A 19253-nucleotide genomic window follows, 5' to 3' on the forward strand; every position below is an offset into this window, starting at 1 on the left:
CTGGAACTAATAAGAGCAAGGTTGAGGTTATAAGATCAATATACAAAAATCAATTGTACTTCTATATACTAGCAATGAACAATTCAAAAATGAAATTAATAAAACTTGTATTTGTAATGGTATTCAAAAGAGCAAAATATCTAGGAATAATTTTTTAAAATAAGTTCAAAACTTGTATACTGAATATCACCAACATCGTTGAGAGAAATGTCAAAGATCAAAATAAATAGAAATGTAAAAGATTGAAATAAATACTACTTTGGTCACTACTTGTTATTTTATGTTTGTAAATCAAAAAATTAATAATATTGTTAAAATGCTAGTATATCCCAATTTCATCTACAGATTCAGTGCAATCCCTATTAAAATTCTAACTCGTCAGTTATCAGAAATTGACAAGCTGATCCTAAAATACACATGCAAATGCAAGGAACCAAAAGTAACCAAACAATCTTGAAAAAGAATAACAAATGGACTCCCACGTTGCCCATTTTTAAAATTACTACAAAGCTATGGGAATCAAGACAGTGTGGTACTGGCATAAAGACATACAGAGAGATCAATGAGCTAGAATTGAGAGTATAGAAATAAACCCTCTCCATTTATGGCCAATTGACATTTTACACAGATACCAAGACAATTCGGTTTGAAAATGTTGTCTTTTTAATCTATGGTGGTAGGACAACTGGATACCCACATGCAAAAGAATAAAGGTGGATTCCTTACTTATATCATAATTAGTTTACAAACAATTCCTCACAAATAATTAACTTTAAATGAATCATAAATGTGAATGTGAGAGTTAAAATTTTAAAAACCCACAGGATTATCATGATGTTAGTCAGTGGTTTCTTTGATGTGACACCAAAAGCATAAGCAATAAAAGAAATAATAGTTAAATTGGATTTCATCAAAACTACAAACTTTTATTATTCATAGGACACAATCGAGAAAGTGAAAATACAATCCACAGAATGGGAGGAAATACATGTAAATCACATACATATATGTATACAAAGCGACTTCTATCAAAATCTTTAAAGAACTCTTATAATTCAATAATAAGACAAAAACTGAATTAAAATATAGACATATTATTTCAATTGCTGTTTTTCCAAAGAAGACGATTTAAATAGCCAAGAAGCACAGGAAAATATGTTCTACATCATTAATCATTAGGGAGATGAAAATTATAACACGAAATTAAATTTAAAAGCCATCCTTACAAATAAAAAATAAATTAAGCAAATGATGCTAATTGAGCATTTATTTGGTAGCATAATGATGCAGGAAGACACTATTCTGGTTGACTTTAAAACAGTGATTTTTGAATGTACATACTCAGTAGGGATATACCCTAAGGATAGAAGTAATTACCACATACGCACACTTCAACCTCTTTGCTAGTAGTATTAACATTATCATTAGGAAATTGTGTGTTTGTGTGATATAAAATAAAGAAAAATCATTATGACGTTTAATTAGTGGAAGCTGAAGTATCAGTATGAACTCACAAAGTGAGTTTTGGAAAATTTCTTTATCCACCAAAAAAGCCTAAAAGCAACAATTAACCAGAAGCAGTGAACACTCGGCATGCTCAGAATACTTTCTCTAAATATTATTTCCAACTAAGATAAACCAGGGTTCCTTGGAAAAATTATTCCATATTCTAGATCTGGGGCAAGTAAAAACGGTACAAAATGGGGCTATAACTTTATTTTTTACCATTAGAAAACAAGAAAAATATCAAATACCACAAGGTTCATGTCCTAAGTGAGGAAAGCAAAGATCACCTGGTGGCCATCATGCAGGCCATCCAGAGGCAACACTCCTTATCTGAGGAATTCGGAAGTAATTACACTTCCCTATTCTATTATCTAAAGCTGGCACCTGGTTCCAGGCGCATTTCCCAAAAAGGTATAAGTAACTAGCTTTTCTGTACATCTCCAGAATGCATGTATATTGTAACTCATTGTGCAACCCTTGCTGACATTAAGGCACCAAAATGTCTACTAATGCAATCATTTATTATGATCTATGTGGCTAATATGGTTCAAATTGCCCTTACGCTCCCACTTTGAGGTCTATAAATACCCCTAAGGAAAAATCCACAGCAGAACACTCAGTCCTTTCCTTCTTAGGCAGCACACTGCACTCTGCTGCAACGTTCTTTCTATCTAATATAACTTTATTTTCCAAATCTCTACTATTGTCAATAGATTCTTATTACCAACCCATGAGTTGACCACTTTCCAATGGCAAGGCTCTGACATCTCCCCGCAAAAAGCACTCATGGCCAGAATTTAACAAGATACTCCTGTCCAGATTAGAAAATGTGAGCATTAATGAGGTTAATAACTGCAATGGGTTGTGGCACATCAAACAAGTCTAAATCCAGGAGCTGATAAAGATACAAAAGGAATAACAACAAAGCAAATTGAACTACTTCTCGTTGCTGTTCTTTGAAGGATGCTGAGAAAACAACTCATTATTTTGAAAAAAGAAAGCAATAATTAAGCATTTATCCTGCCTCTCCTATATGAACTATGCCACACAATAATTAAATATTGATAAGAGAAAGTTTCTTCTAATAAAAGTCTTCCATCAAATAAACAAGAAAGAAATTATAGAAAGGTGTTAAAGTGAACTAAATACGGCCTGAGAAGGACTCTGTAATTCTACATTTGAGTTCTTGTGGACTGACTGTAACCTAACTTAGTAAGTAGACAACATTGAAAACGTAGCTTAAGAGTATGCGCTGGGAAAAATCACTGAGTCTTGGCCAATCCTGGCAGCTGTACTTCAACCACTCATACACTGTTGAGTGTTCAAACTGTGTTCAAATAAGGCAACTGCCAACGTGTCACCAATCCAGCTGTTTCTTTAGCTCACTTCCGATTTCTGTACATCACTTTACTTTTTTTGTCTATAAATTTGTTCTGACCACAAGGCACCCCTGGAGTCTCTCTGAATCTGCTGTGCTTCCAGGGGCTGCCTGATTTGCAAATTGTTCATTGCTCAATTAAACTCCTTTAAATTTAATTCAGCTGAAGTTTTTCTTTTAACAAAGGAATATCTGACATTAGCAATTCCCAATGAATTACTGGATCTAGACAATGATTATCAATGGCTTCTAATATCATTGAAAAAGAAAAATCAGACATTCCTGATGAAAGTCCCCTACAACTATTAAAAAATACTCTTACAAAACTAAATCAGACATAAATTTGATACAAAGTCTCTAGATTTAATCCTAAATTTAGAGAAAATATAGTGTGCATAAGAACATGATAAATGACACCAGGTTCCAAATGGATTCCATCCATCTTTCAGTTAACAGATTGCTCAAGTGCTTTCAAAACATTTCCAGAACATAAAGACCAAAAGTTCCCAAATTATATTTATAAAACCATCCTACTCTGGATATCAAATTATGACAAACACAGCACAATGACATGAGACATAATGAAATATACTAACAATTGTCATTGTAAATGTCCTAAAGGATATATTAACAAGCAGTCTTGAAGGACATTAATATTGAAATATGTGGCCACCAAATGCCTTACACGATGATCTTCATCATTAGCAGAAAAGGAGCAGATATCACTGTAGCTACTGGACAACCAGTATTTAATAAAATTCAATACCCGTTCTTGACTTTAAAAAAAGTAACATTCGTAATAAAGTAGCCAAAGATTAAGCCAAAAGCCAGCATTATGCTTGATGGCAAAACACTGAAAGGATCCTTAATAAAATCAAGAGTAAGCAAAGTTAGCTCTTCTCCTCACTACTTTTATCATTATTCTGGAGGCCCTAGCCAGTACAAGAAGACAAGGAAAAGAAATATGAGGCATAAAATTTGAAAGGATTTAAAATTATTGTCATTTGCCAAAGAAAGTAGAACATATCTAGAAAGCCCAAGAAAGTCAGCTGAACACAATTAAGAACTAAAAGCGAACCCAGTAAAGTGGTTGATTATAAAATCAACATATAAAATTCAATAGCTTCCCACTATAAAAAGATCAACCACTTAGAAAACATAATGAGAAAAAGATTGTAATTATAATTGCAACAACGAATAAAAATATAATCGTTAACAAGAATGTGTTAGCACTCTATGAAAAAATTTTTAATTGCTAAAGAATGATAAAAAAAGTCATAATGAATGGAAAGATACACTATATTTTGGGGTGAAAAAGTCAATATTATAAAGCTATCAAGAGTCTATAAACCTATTTGGTGTCAAAACTATAAATTTATAAATTTAAATTTATGAGATATTGATATTTTAGAGAGGAAGGATAGGTAATAGGGACAGACAAGCTGATTCAACAGTAATAAAAAGGTAAACATGAAAGTATATCTAGAATAATTCTGAAGACTTTTTGAAGTATTACAAGGTATAGCAATTCTGAACTTAATATTTGCACATGAATGGAGGACAGACATCAATGAAATGAAAAAGAGAGTACAAAAATAAGTTAAATGTAGTATAAGATACAATGCTAGGAAAAAGCAATTAGAAAAAGATGGATTAATCAATACATGGTGTTTGGACAAATGGCTAATCCTCTGGAAAGTAATGGAAAAGGGATTCCTGCTCCAGTCTTCACATCAAAATTATTTCTATATGGATCAAAGCTTTTTAAAAACCTGGAAAATACTAGAATAAACATGAAAGGACTTCAAAAATGATACCACCCAAATTAATTTGTAAATTAAATCTAAGATTCATCAGAAACTGAACAAGATTTTTCCATGAAATTTGACAATCTACTCCTAAAATTCTTACAAAGTAAAACATGTTTGTCTTACAAAGTAAAACAAATTCTTACAAAGTAAATGGTATGCAACATTTTAATGAAGAAAAAAGAACCATTTGTCCTACTTCACAATAAAAATAAAATGCACGCCCTCTATTCATTTCTTTAAAAGCAAATATTTATCAAGTGTAACCAAGTACCTGCATTTTTCTAAGAGAGAGTTTAACTATTTTTATGAATATTTTCTCTTTTCTTCCCCTCTCTCTTTTCCCCCTGTTCTCTGCTTCCTACTTAGCCCTTTAGAAATGTAAATACAACCTTTCACCTCCCACTCATCAGACATTCCTTACAGGGCAAGTTCATCCATGTGCTCAAAGAGGGATCTCTCCTCCAGAATTGACAGTTGATTTGCAAACCAACGCCTGCCACCACGAACCCTCACCTCCAGGGGGTCACCTCAACAGAGCATGTCAAAAGTATGCCCATTTGGCCACTTTTACAATTTACTTCTGCCCAGGAAGATGCCAACTCAACTGCCTGGTAAATGAGGCACCCAGATAGCAGGGAGCATCCTGCCCTTGCTCATTTCCTCCTCTACCTTATAAAAATGCCCACTCTCTACTCCAAAAGTGAAGCCATACTGCTTCTTCCCCAAGCTAGCTTTGGAATAAATTCACTTGCTTTGTAAATAGCCTTGCTCTTGTTAACTGGACTCTGCATGCAGTGAGCAACTAACCTTCTTTTTGGTTACGTAAGTACTGTCTTTATCCTCTCTGACCTTAATTAAACCTTTTGTAAATTAAGGTTAATAAATGTCCCAGTGTAGTTCACTGTTGTTTTATTTCGTTTTTCAGCTCTGTGTGAGACAAGGATGTAAAACCCCTTTGGAGCACATGTTTTCTGTGCTTGCTGTGGCCTCTGTTGAGGAGTAATTGAAGAGTAACTGCTCACTGTTCCTAGAAAGAGCACACTGATTAGTTGTCAGTGGCCTGTTATCTGAGGCAGGGTCCCAGCACATGACCTATTGAATTCCCACTGACTGACGGGAAGTGAAGGACACACCCATTGCCAAAACAGAGTCTTCCTTGTGTAAACACATTCTCCCCTGGTTAGGAAGAGCCTGCTCCACAGTGGCGGCCTGGTAGTATTTTTCCCCCAGTGCTTTGCTGACAAATGCAACAAGATTTGACACTAACTAGCGGTGAAATATGGCTCCCACTACTGAGGTGACTGTTTGGCCCTCTCTGTTTCGATGACACATATTATTGAAGGCCCCTTCAGGATATGTTACCTCCAAATGAATTTTTTTTGTTGTTAGAGAAAGAGAGAATGCACTGAGCAGATTTATGAGCCCTGCCTGTCTGCCTAGGAAACTAGCTGTTTTGACATAATCTCCAGAAGATGCCTAGGGTATTGAATTAACTCAACTGCAAGAGGCCGTCACATTGGACAGCCAAGCTTTATTCATTTTCCAGCCCCTAACAACACCTGATCCAAGCTGCTTTAGCATCCAAAGGAACTGCTAGGATTGGCTGAACACCGTAGAGGCCTCATTCAATTGTTTATTCATTCATATAGTCAGTATTTATTGAATGCGTAATATAAACCAGATATTGTCCTAGGTTCTAAAGACACAGAGGTAAGCCAGTCAGGCGAAAACTGCTACCTTCAAGGAGCTCACATTCTGATATGATATACAGTATCACATTTATCATATTGTGTTATTAATATTAATGTTAGCAGGATTCAAATAAAAAGTAAGTCTACACTTCGGGAGGCCGAGGCCAGTGGATCACTTGAAGTCAGGAGTTCAAGACCAGCCTGACTAACATGGTGAAACCCCTTCTCCACTAAAATTACAAAAATTAGCCAGGTATCATGGCAGGCACCTGTAACTTCAGCTGCTTGTGAGGCTGAGGCATGAGAATCACTTCAACCTGGGAGGCAGAGGTTGCAGTGAGCCAAGATTGCATCACTGAACTCCAGCCTGGGTGACAGAGAGAGACCATGCCTCAAAAATAAATAAATAAATAATAAATAAAAAAATAAAAATAAGCCTATAGCTCCACAGACAAGTTGCAACAGGAAGTGGAAACAGAGCAAGCATATAGAAGCAGTGTAGACAATTGACCTATGTGACCTCGTCTTTAATGGGGATCTTTTCAGGTCTCCATCTATTGAGTATATAATATTGTGGTATACCAGTGGAGAAACCACAATTCTGATTAACTTACAAGCAGAAAGTAGCAGGCTCAAAATAGGGCGTCAGCCTGTGTGCTTATCCAGTCCCTATTTCCTGTCTGTTTCAGCTCCCTCAAAGTGTTTCACATCTTTCCTAATGATACTTCAAACACTAAATGATAGTACTAGGAAATCACCACTTTAGATTTAACGTGGCTTTCTATCTTTGATGCATTGTTAAGCTCCCCATAGTAACTTACTGACTTCTTGCTATGCTGTTGAATCTTAACAGTAATGTTCTGTTGCAACTATTCTGTATACTCACTTATTGGATAAGGAAACCGAGATTCAGAAAGGTTTGGTCAACCTCATGGGGTTACACAGCCAGAAGGGAATAAACGCATAAGCATGCTCAGGTCTTCCTGCTTCACATCTTGCATTCTGGACAGTGCTATTAGATGTTTTGCTCTGTATAATGCTCTCAGGTGCTACTACGGGGAGCAAAGATGGTAAGTCATGGTCCTTGTCCTCTAGCAATTTATCATCTAGTGTGGAAATAAAGCATCGACAAATAATTGCAAGGCAGGACTATATTTTTTTAAATGAATAAAACTCTTAAATCTAGGTAACAAGAAGAAGGAAAATCTACAAAGCTCATATTACAAGAGAAGGCATGCAAGAGCGTATGCTGTCTCCAGCAATTGGGATTGGCTAGAAAGGCTACAGATTACAGTTCACTGCAAAGGCTGATCACTGAGAATTCTTGCTGGTGGAGAGAATATACCTAGATTATTTTTCCAGAGTTGAAGTTGTTTATATAACCCAACCAGAAATCAGAAGCTCTGGTTCCCCTCCTTTTCTCATACCACATGTTCTTCCAGAAAAGCCCTATAGTCTCTTCCCCATTCTCTTATAGCCATTTCGATCAAGACTTCATGCAAAATCAGCCTCCTCCAGGGAACTGTGCTGTCCAGGCCTGTACCCTGCTGAAGTGGGAAAGGCCGTTCTCCCCATCCGAGGCTCACCTCTGGTGGAATCAAATGACCCAGCACCAGGCACTGCTCCTGGGCAGGAGGGGCAGTGATAAATGTTTGCTTTCATGAGAGGAAAATAAAGTCTTGGGACCCCAACTCACTATGCAAAAAGGAAAAAATTAAGCTGAAAGCTGAGTCATGTAAGAAACTGCCTTTCTGTTTGTTCCTTAGCAAATAGTAACAGATTAAAGGCCAGATATCTCCACACATTCTATGTTCACTTTATTTAATGTAAAGTGCCAATTTACTGAGCACAAAATGAATACATAATTGATGATTCCCTACCTGCTCCTTTTCTCCAGCAAAATGTGGATTCAGTAATGTGATCGTATCTTCCTTCTTTTCCCTCCAGCCTGCTTTTCTCCTTTAAATATTGAGGCCCTCAAAATTATCTTTGGAGAAAGACACAGACTGCAGGCTGTTTCCGTGATTTCTGTGTTTCTTTCTTACAGGCATGTCCTTAACCTTGACAAAATAAACTTCTAAATTGATTAAGACCTGTCACAGATGCTTTTTGGTTTACACTGAGATGCATCAACTTACTGCAAATTGCTAGGGAAGCAGGCGCCTGGACCCGTAAGAGAAATTTTCATTGTGCTTTCTCATCCTGAGAATAGTAATTAATTTTATTTTTGACTGTCTCAAAAGAAGTTTTGTTATATTCTCTATCCTTTCCCAGAGTGTTACAGAATGTCTTGGCTGGGGCAATGTGGGGGATGGGAGTGTCTTTCTAGAGGAAGAAATAATTCATGGAATTCTTTTTTCAAATTCCTATGAAATCCTCAGTGCCTCAGGGGCCAAGTTAACAATTTGTTTTTTGTTAGGTTTCTGCTAGGTCCGTTTTCATCATGAAGTTGTAGAAAGTAAAGTCTCCACATTGTTATGAACCTTTAATCTGCTTGTCATCTGTATTTCAGGTCAAACAGCTGATAATGTGTGGAAGAGGCACTGCATTCCAAGATTACCGTGAGCAAGGGATTTGGAATCCAATAGAAGAAGTTTGCATCACTGAGATATCAAGGTGCAATCCTGCGGTCACACTTGACTCTTCCTTCCCTTCCTCTTTCCTCAGACACAGGGTTCTGCTGGTCTTCATGAGGAATCACCTCCCATAGCCACGCCCACCACCAACCCCCACCCAGCCTATGTTTCGGCATGAATGGGTGGTATCAGCAGCATCCTCACTGGCCCCTACCTCCCCTTTCAAATGCATCAGTCATGTCTCTACTTGATCGCTGCATTATTTGGTTCTCATTATTTGCCTTCTAAAGCTTAACATTAACCTTGAGGGGGGAAAAGAGGAAAGCCTTTGTGGAACTTGACCTGTATCGCTTCCCTGCCGCAGCACCCTGCACCCCTTACTCTCGCCCTGCTCTGGTGCAGGGCCCAGCTGCCAGGCTGACTCCTCGAGTCTAGTGGTGGGTAAAGCCGAGTGCCTGTTGGCTCTTTGGATTTAAAGTGAGTTCTTCCAAGGCGCTTCCTGATTCACTGTTGAGGACAGGGCCCTCCATCTCTCCCTCTCTTTCCTCACCACCCTCCTCCTCAGCTTAGGGCTTCCCTGTTTTTGGTGGAGGTGGACATGTGGCATAAATAAGACAAATCCTCTGTCTTATGTTTTACATCTTGGACAATGCCTCCTAAAATAATAACCTGACTACTTTTTTTTTAATGGGTTCATCTGCTTTGGACACGACCCTGCTGGGGAAAATGACTCATGGAAGAGAGCGTTACTATTCTAATTGCCCAAATTATTTCTCTGCCTTGTCCCAGTGTGTGGTCCTTATAGCTGCCATCCTTCCCAGAGGTGTTTGGGAAGCTTTCCACAGCAATCTTACAGTAAGGCAGCGTTTGGCAGGAAACCGAGCAGGCCCATTTCAGGCTTGACCCTGGACCTGGCTGTCCCAGAGCACCCCACTAGACCATGAGGTCTGTGTGGGCCATCCTGTCCCATCGCCTATCCCTTCTTGTAACAGAGATAATGAAGCCACGAAATTTTGTTAAATGAATTAATGGAAGATCCATCTTCACCCTGTACCACGCTACTTCCCACAGGAAGGCTCCTGCTAACTGCAAAGAGCCCTTAAGTACCCATGTGAATAATACAGGAGGTTTAGGAAACGTTTTCCTCTCTTAATATGGGAAAAGGGAGTATTCTTAATGTAAGTTCCTTTGGACCAGACTGTGTCACTGGCCAAGAAAAAGAAAAAATGTTATCATACAAGCAGGTATCAATATGTGAAGTCATTAATATCAGCCTCCATGCAGCAAATTGCTTGTCACGCTTCATTTATACTCATTTATGAAGAAACAGGAGTATTTGCAGAGAGAGGCCATAAATATATTTTACATCGCTCTCTGGAAGCTTTCATCTCCTGGCTCGGAAGAGTCTGACAGGGTTTCCCAGCCCAGGCGGACTGTGAAGGCAGAGCAAAGTCTGAGAGGAAGCGAGAGGGGCGAGGGAAGGAAAGAAAAGGGAAAAAAAGCATTGTCTACTAAGCAGGAGCTATAAAAATTTATGAGTCTGAAGCAGGCCTGGATTTATGCATTGAGACAATTTCATTAAACTAAATGAAAGTTAATCTGTTGTAAATCTTCACAGTTCTTGGTGATTCTGCAGAAATTCATTTACAGTAATTGAGAATAAGAGGAAACATAACGAACTCACTGATCCTGATGTATCCGAGGTCACTGTGGACATGAGAAAATGCCCTGCCTGCATTTAGAAGGATACATAGCCATGGAGGTACCTGTCACCTGTGTGTTCCGACCGCAAGGGGGACAGAGCCAGTGTGCTGGTCCCATCCCAACCCCCAAGTGCAGCATGACCTGCCTCTTGCTGCTTTTCCATGTCATCTGTAGTCATGTGCCCAAGCAAAAGACCCATCAGGATGAGGTTGCCCGCCCTGCCTCTGGCCTGTACCCTGAGATCCCCTGCTGGATACTGGCTGATGGGCAGATGCCTTGTGTTGCAGCCACCTGCTGGAGTGACACAACCCATGCCTCTGGCAGTTGTTCCTGACTCCTCCCACTCCCAGAATCATCTCTGTCTGACTCTGGACCCCAAAATCATCCACTCAGACAAGTCTTTCAGATTCCATTGAATCTTGTTCAATCCTCTGTCATCGACTTATTAAGTGATCTATAGCCAGTGGATTCCAAACATGGAATCATTTTATTCACTTTTTCTGTAATCACTGCTTTCACCATGCTGTCCAACTTTCATCTCATCTTTAATGACATGCTATGTGAATTTTACACACCTCAGTCACTTCCGGTTTTTGAAAGTTAGCGTTGTTTGAACCTCTCTTTTACCTTGGATGACTTTTCCCTTCCCCTCTTAAGTCAGGCCTCGGGCTCCAGGAAGGCAGAATGGGGAGGAGGGGAGATGGCTGGCTTTTTCACGCTTGCTCCTCTCCTTCTGCTGGAGGCTAAGAGGGCTGTCAGGAGTCAATCTGAGTCACCCCTGAGGATGGATGAGGAAATGCCACGTCTCTCTCTGGCTTATCCAGCTGTATCCATTGGCAGTCTCTGCCCTGTGCTAGACTCTAAGGATGACATGCCTGGTCTTCTTGGGTCTCTGCTCATCTATACCCTGGCTTTTTCTACTGCCGTGACCCTCTTTGGTCCCCGCCAGTGGTCCATGTCACACTCAGAGGATAAAGGAACCAGTGGACTTCCTGAGATATAACTGGGTGGTGAGAACACAGAATGTAGCCTGGGAAAGAGAGATTTGCAGCTGTTAGACTCAGTAAAGTCTAACAACTATAAACCTGCACTGTGCCAAAGGGGCATATGTCGCTGCTTCTGTGTGGTTGGAGGAGGAACACAAGTTCATCTTTATCAAATTCCAGCAATAAGCTACACTTTATATATGTTTTCTTATTCCATCCTTAACACCTCTGCAAAATAGTTATCACACTTCTGGTGTCTATATGGGAATAAAAATAAGCAGAAATTTCATGGGCATGCATTGTATGATGTGCCATGGGAAAAGACTTTAGGGTTTAGGTGGAGAGCAAAGGAGCCCAGAGGGCACAGAATGGATGTTTTGGCAGTGCAAGGAGGCAGGGAGTGGCAGTGATTTGGGAAGAGAAGTAAAAACTGATTGCAATATACAGGAATGGAAAGTAGTTCTAATTCCCTACAAAAACAACTGAGGGTTTGGTGCCTGTGAGCACTGCGCTTGTGAGCAAGCAGTTCCTTTCTGAGCCCTATTCCCTAAGCCTGTATATAATCACAGAAGCCTCTAAGAAACCCATATGGTGAGACTCCTCTAGTCTATCTCAAACCAAAGAAGCCTCTTGCAGGAAAGGGGAGTTTCTGGGATCATTAGGCCCTGCCTGAATTAATGTTAATCCAATACTCTGGTGTATCTTTTGTGATTAGAACACTGACTCATATACTGACTGGAACCAAAAGTTCTTAGAAAGGAGTGAATGGATATGCTAACCTGGACATATGTCTTAAAACTATATTGGAGGTTTATTTTAATTTTTGCCATCGTTCATGTATTTAGGAGAGGAAACTGAAGCCCAGACAGGTTAGAACGGTAGCCCAGTTTACAGTGCTCCTAAATGGAAAATTCGGAGCACTGGCTCAATTGTTTGCATTCCTCAGCACCTGGCAATACCTTCCTTTCCCAAATAATGATTTGTTGACAGACTGATGTCTGACATACCATGCTACGCATGAAAACATATTTTTTTTTTTGAGACAGTTTCGCTCTGTTGCCCAGGCTAGAGTGAGATGGAGCGATCTCGGCTCACTGCAACCTCCACTTCCCAGGTTCAAGCGATTCTCCTGCCTCAGCCTCCTGAATAGCTGGGACTACAGGCTCCCGCTACCACTCCTGGCTAATTTCTTGTATTTCTAGTAGAGACATGGTTTCACCATATTGGCCAGGCTGGTCTCGAACTCCTGACCTTGTGATCCACCCACCTCGGCCTCCCAAAGTGCTGGGATTACAGGTATGAGCCACCGCGTCCAGCCTGAAAACATGAATTTTAAAGGACAAATTTTTTTGTGGTACTTGTAGTTTTCGCAATTTAAGTCTCATTAATCTTTAGTTCTTCTTTTCAAACAAGCTTATCAGGTGGGAGTAAGTGCTGAGGCTGAGAAGGCAGTGAAGCACAAAGATTCCTACGGGTGGCTTCCAGAATTGTTCTGACAAGTCTCTGATACCATGTGGGTGTCCCACAATTCAATTCAGCTCTGACACCAACTACCCAGCATTAGTGTAGACCCCACCCATTAAAAACAAAGTCTCTCAGGTGACTATCCTCACTTCAGACACCAGCGGCAAGTGTGGATGTCCCAAACCATCCCTACCTTTTCTCCACCAGCTACAAATTCCAAAATACGATGTTTCCACCAAACTAAACAGACCACAATTCACCTATGATGCTGACCACCCAGGATGAGTGTCAGATCCCACACCGGGTTCGGCCCTTGACGAGACAGACCTCAGTGAGATGTCAGCTGCAAGTCTTAGGACCACCCGCACTTCTGACTGACTGGCTATAAATCTAAGGGTTTCCATAACCCTCTGAGTTTTGATAATTTATTACACTGACTCCTAGAACTTCCTGAAAGTGCTATACTTATAATTCTAGTTTTATCTTAATGGACCTAGATGCAGAATAGCCAAATGAGGAGACGCAAAGGGCATGATCTGGGGGTAGGGAATGGATCATTTGTGCCCTCACCTCATGGAATCAGAGTGTGTCACTGTCTCAGCATATGAATCCATTCACCAACCAGGAAGATCCACTAAGCCTCTGTGTCCAGAAGTTTTTAGTAGGGTTTCAACACATAGGAATGGTTTATTAAATCACTGGCCATGTAATAGAACTCAACTTCCAGCCCTTGTCCCCTCTCTAAGGTCAGATGGCTGAAAGTTTCAATGCTCTAATCACATGGCTGGTCTTTGTGATGACTAACTCTCATCCAGAAGTTATCTAGGGACCCACCAAGAGTCAGCTCATATGTGCCAGTCACTCAGGAAATTCCAAGGGTTTTTGAAGCTCTATGACAAGAACTGGAGACAAAGAGCAGATATATTCTTTATTATACCACACAGTGAGAAGGAGGAATAGCATCATTACAAGGGAGAAGGAACCCAGGAGGGGAGCTAGAGGTTCTCAAACTTGGGGATACAACAATGAGTGAAAACAGATATGGTTCCTGCCTGAATCCAGTGGCTCTAGGGAATCAATATGGTGTAGTATTTAAGAACACAGCTCTGGTCCTTCCTGCCTCTTACTTGCTGTGAGACTTCAAATAGCTTTGTAATCTCTCTGAGCTTGTTTGCCATATCTGTTTAAAGGTGCTAGAAATAGGGCTACCCTCAAAGTCTTGTTATGGAGATTTAATGAGATAATCCATGCAATGTGCTTAAAACAGTGTCTGGTATAAAGTAAGATTACTATAACCATCATCACCTTTATTGTAGTGAAGAAGACAGACGTGAAAAGTCTGTGAAATAATAATTACATAATTCTCTAAGCAATCAAAGAAAGTAAATAAGTTTCATTATAGTCATGTTTTTAAAATTGGGAGTCATACCTCATTGATGAGTCATAAAATTAATTTAGTAAGTACCAGAATTTCTGAAAGCTGAAATAGAATAAATAGAATACATAGTATTCCTAAAAAATTATTTTCATTGCATGTGTGTGAATGTGTGTGTGTGTGTGTGTGTGTGTTGTACTGAGTCACAACGGAAAATGTATTTCTTCACCTGGGCTGTAATTTCAGCTTACTAAACTGTGAGTTCTTTTATAGGGCTGTAAGCTATTTGAAGGCAGGGTAACATTATAATCATCTTTCAATTTCTAAAAGTCAAACAGGTCCATGTACAAAATACACATCAGTAAATGAGTGTTCATTAAAAGAGATTGATTGGCAGATACAATTGGATTCTAAATGTCTTCACTGAATATGGGATATAAACAAATGCTTTTGAGATGTACTGAAGTAGAGACAGAAAACAGGTAAGTTCTGGACCCTGTTCTCTAAGACTATATGTAAACAAAGAAATCCTCAGAAATGCTGGGCACAGTGGCTCATGCCTGTAATGCCAGCACTTTGGAGGGCCGAGGCTGGAGAATTGCTTCAGGCTAGGAGTTTAAGACAAGCCTGGACAACACAGTGAGACCCTGTCACTACAAAAAATAAAAAATAAATTATCTGAGCATGGGGGCTAGCACCTGTAGTCTCAACTACTCGAGAAGCTGAGGTGAGAGGATCGCTTGAACCTAGGAGCTCAAGGCTGCAGTGAGCTATGATTGTACCACTGCACTCCAGCCTGGGTGACAAAGTGAGACCCTGTCTCTAATAAAATAAAATAAAACCACTAGAATATAATCAAGAGAGTATTCTTTCACTTATTCAAGAAATATTCAATAAGTATCTACTATGTAACTAGCACTATTCTAGGAACAGAGGATAAACTACTGAGCAAAGAACCTGTGGTAGTGGAACCTGAATTCTAATAAAGGAGATAGGAAATTAGCACCCAGATATATATAATCTGATAAAACAGCAGATAAATGCTATGCGGAAAAGCAAAGCAGAAGGAGGAGAGAGTGCCTCAAGCTGCTTGCCTAGATGTGGAGATCAGAGAAGGACTTGGAAAAGCTGATGTCAGAGCACAGACCCAGATGTAGAGTTGAGCCATCAGCTGTCTTGGGAAAGAGCACTGCAAGAAAAGAAAATGCAAGAGCAGATGTCTGAAGACGGGGTGTATTTGATGCATTTAAGGAAGAGCAAGAAGGTTGCAGTGGCTGAAGATGAGTCAAGAGATTGTGTGTGTGTGCATGTGTGTGCAAGCATAATCAGGCAACCAAATGCTGCTCATGATGAGCTAGGAAAAGAGGACAATGACACCTTGAAGATAAAAGAAATAGCATGCAATGGGCAACCATTATGTACCAATGACAATGGATTCCTTCATTTAACCTTCACAACAGCCACCATTACAATAACAATAGCTAATAATGTATCAGTTAATATCTTAATCACTTGTGTGTATGACCTCATTTATAAGAAACCTGTGAAGCTTTATAAAAGAGAAAACAGGCGCAGAGATTTGAAGAAATTTGCCCAAGTGATTTGGTCTAAGAACAAGCCAACTTGGATTTTGAATGATTGCCACATAGCCCCACATTCTGATTGCCCTCACACTGTCTCTTTATGGAGGGGTATTTGAGATTGTGTCAGACTCAGGTAGATCTGGGAAGGCAGAACAAGCATGAGAAGGAAGGGACATTTCAGGTATATCAGCTTAGATTGAAGCCAGGTAAGAAGGTGGGGGCCCTGCAGGGCTGTAGAAGGAAGCACAACCCATGTGAGGGGTCTGCAGGCAATTCTGCTCCCGTGCTCCCTTTGCCAAGTGCCAGCTGCCATCACAGCGGGAAAAGGGCAGCTACCTGAATTGTCATGGCCCAGTGAGGACTCACAAGCAATGAAACTGCCCTCAAACAAAGCTGACAACTTTCTGGTGAGGAGAAGGGCTAAGGCTCAGGAAGGGATGTCCTTGAAGGACGCAGGATGCTGGACTGGAGCTGTTGCCATGGTGATAGTCCAAGAGTGCCAGTGTGCTGCCTTCCTTCCACTCTGCCCTTTCTGAACAGGTGCTGTGAGTGGGTGGCCTGGCAAGGATGCTTTCCATTATGCCTCAGACTGACTCCCAGATAACCTCCCATCAGTGTCAGCTCTGGAGCCTGAAACCTGGTTAGGAGAGGAATTTTCTCACTTGCAGTGGGTAGAAGGTGCAGGTGTGCCTGCAAATGCATGGAAACACCACCCTGTTAATCAAAGATGCCCCAGATCCACTGCCATCTAAAAGGACCTACAAGAAAAAGAGAGGAGCAGTGGGCATGCCAGAAACCTGTGCGTCTCATAAGTGATAGGGACAGGAGGCAGAAAAATTCTAGGCAGAAAAAGGAAGGGTTACTAGTGAAGCTCCGCCCTCAGACCTAAAGCCACAGCCCAAAGTGAGAACTTTACATCTTCATTTTCCCACTGGAATGTTGCCTTTTCCAAAATCACCCTGGCCTGCCCACCTCCCATCTTGTACCCATAAAAACCCCAGGCTCCAACTGGCAAAGGCATGGCAGAGAAGGAGAGAAGAGAAGAAGCAGCCAGACATCGGAAAGAAACATTTTGACTTCAGAGGGACAGCTTGACGGCAGGACCTCAGAGAAGAGTTCAGCCGGGGACCACCAAACTCCAGGGGAAGACCACCTTCCCACTTCATCCCCTTTCCAGCTCTGCATCCCACTGACAGCCACATTTATTGGCAATAAAATCCCCCACATTTACCATCTTCAATATGTTCATGCCACCTGATTCTTCCTGGATGCCAAACAAGAGCTCAGGATACAGAGGGCTGTCACACTGAGCTCTTAAACACTTAAGCCATCCACAGGCAGGAAAACTAAAAGAGCACACTGTAACACACGCCCTCTGGGACTCTGGGGGTTGCGGGTACTCCCTAGATGCTGCCCCAAGGCCGCAGAGAGTTTAGCTCCTGCTAGCGCCCAGAAGCACTCATCCCAGCCCCTGCACCCACTCGCCTGTGTGCTCCTCCTCCCATGAGGGGTTGAGAGCTGCAGGCTGAGTAAGTCCTGTGAAGGAGTCATGGAAAATTTCCTGTTTCGTAAGCAACATCCTGCATAAAATGTATAGCTTAGTGCCCAGTGCAGAATTTAACCTTGCTTAAAAAGAGGCCTGACCTTTGCCCTTGGCTACTTGGAACTGATCTCTAGGCTCCTGGAATGTCATACCTGATGGAGTGACTTGGCCTGGGAGTCTTGAGTCCCCCTGGATAGCTAACAGTGTGATTTAGAATGGGGGCTGTCCACACTGGATACTAACAAAGTGACCTGGGGTGGGGGCTTTTGGTCACACAATATCAGTCAGCTAAAGGAGGGCTGAAGACTGAGGTCAATCATGTGGATGACTAATCAGTCACACCTACGTCATGGAGCCCTACTACAGACTCTGCACACGGAGGCTCAGGTGAGCTTCCCTGGTTGGCAGTACTCAGTGTGAATGGTCACACATGAATGCAAGGAGGGAAACATTGCCCTCACTCCGCAAAGGGAGGACGACTAGAAACTCTGCACTTCATCCCCTCCTGGACTCTCCTCTAGGTATCTCTTCCTTTGGTCAACTTTTATCTGTATCTTTTCCCTGTAACAAACTGTAACCACAAGTACCACTGCTTTCATGAGTTTTGTGAGTGCTTTTAGTGAATTATCAAAAACAGAGGGTGGCTCGGGTGCCCTCCCAAAATTTCAATTGTTGTCAGATGTAAGGGTGGTCTTATGTGAGCTGATCCCTGGCTCTCACACTCACCAACTGGTGGATGATGCCTGGGGTCCATCCTCCTGCTGGTCTTGGCTGGCTATGACATCCCAGGTCTCTGGGTGTCAGCATGTGCATCTCAGCATGTGCGTCTCTAAATTTGACATGATATGTATGAAATACGGCTGCTGTGAGGATTAAATCATGTGCTAACTCAGGAGTGGCCTGCAGAATAAACTATAGGAATCCAGAAATTATCTACCACTCTTCCTTACTCCCTCTGGTCTTACCAAACAAGCCAAACTCACTCCTAACCTCTGGACTTTTACTTTGCTTCCCCCTGTCCTAGGAAGGAGTGCCCAGCATCTCCCATCACATAGGTCTCAGCTCACATGTCCTTTCCTTCCAGGGGGACTTCCTTGGCTGTCTCCAACTTCGCTCTCACCCTGGGCAGCTCCAACCACTTCTTCCTGTCTTACTTTCTTCATAGCAATTGTCACCAGCTTAAGTTCTCTTCATCACGTCTTGATTCATGAGTTTAATGTCCATCTTTCTCTACAGAATTAAGCTCCAGAAGGGTAGTTCCAGATAGCTCTTGTTCATAGCTGAATTTATGGAGCCTACAGCTACACTTGGCCCATAGTAGAAAGAGTATTTGTTGAGTTAATGAATCTCTTTCTTAACTCAGGTGAAAAATCAAAGACCGGCCAACACAGAGAAAGAGACTGGTGGACAGCACACAGCTCCATTGAGACAGGGACCAGCATGAGAATATTTCAACTAAACCCTTTCCGCACTTTGTCCAAGTTTCCTCACCTTTTAAGCAGATGTGAATTTTGTTTTAATAAAGTGAATTGAATGTGAAATTTTTCCAGATGAAGTCAAAGCTTTGAATTCATGTTGGGTTCCGTTATTGTGAAGCCAATAGTTATTGTTGATGGTAGTAGTTATGTTTGGTTTT

This window comes from Nomascus leucogenys, chromosome 20 (assembly GCF_006542625.1).
Source record: "Nomascus leucogenys isolate Asia chromosome 20, Asia_NLE_v1, whole genome shotgun sequence".
In the NCBI taxonomy this organism is placed as follows: Eukaryota; Metazoa; Chordata; class Mammalia; order Primates; family Hylobatidae; genus Nomascus; species Nomascus leucogenys.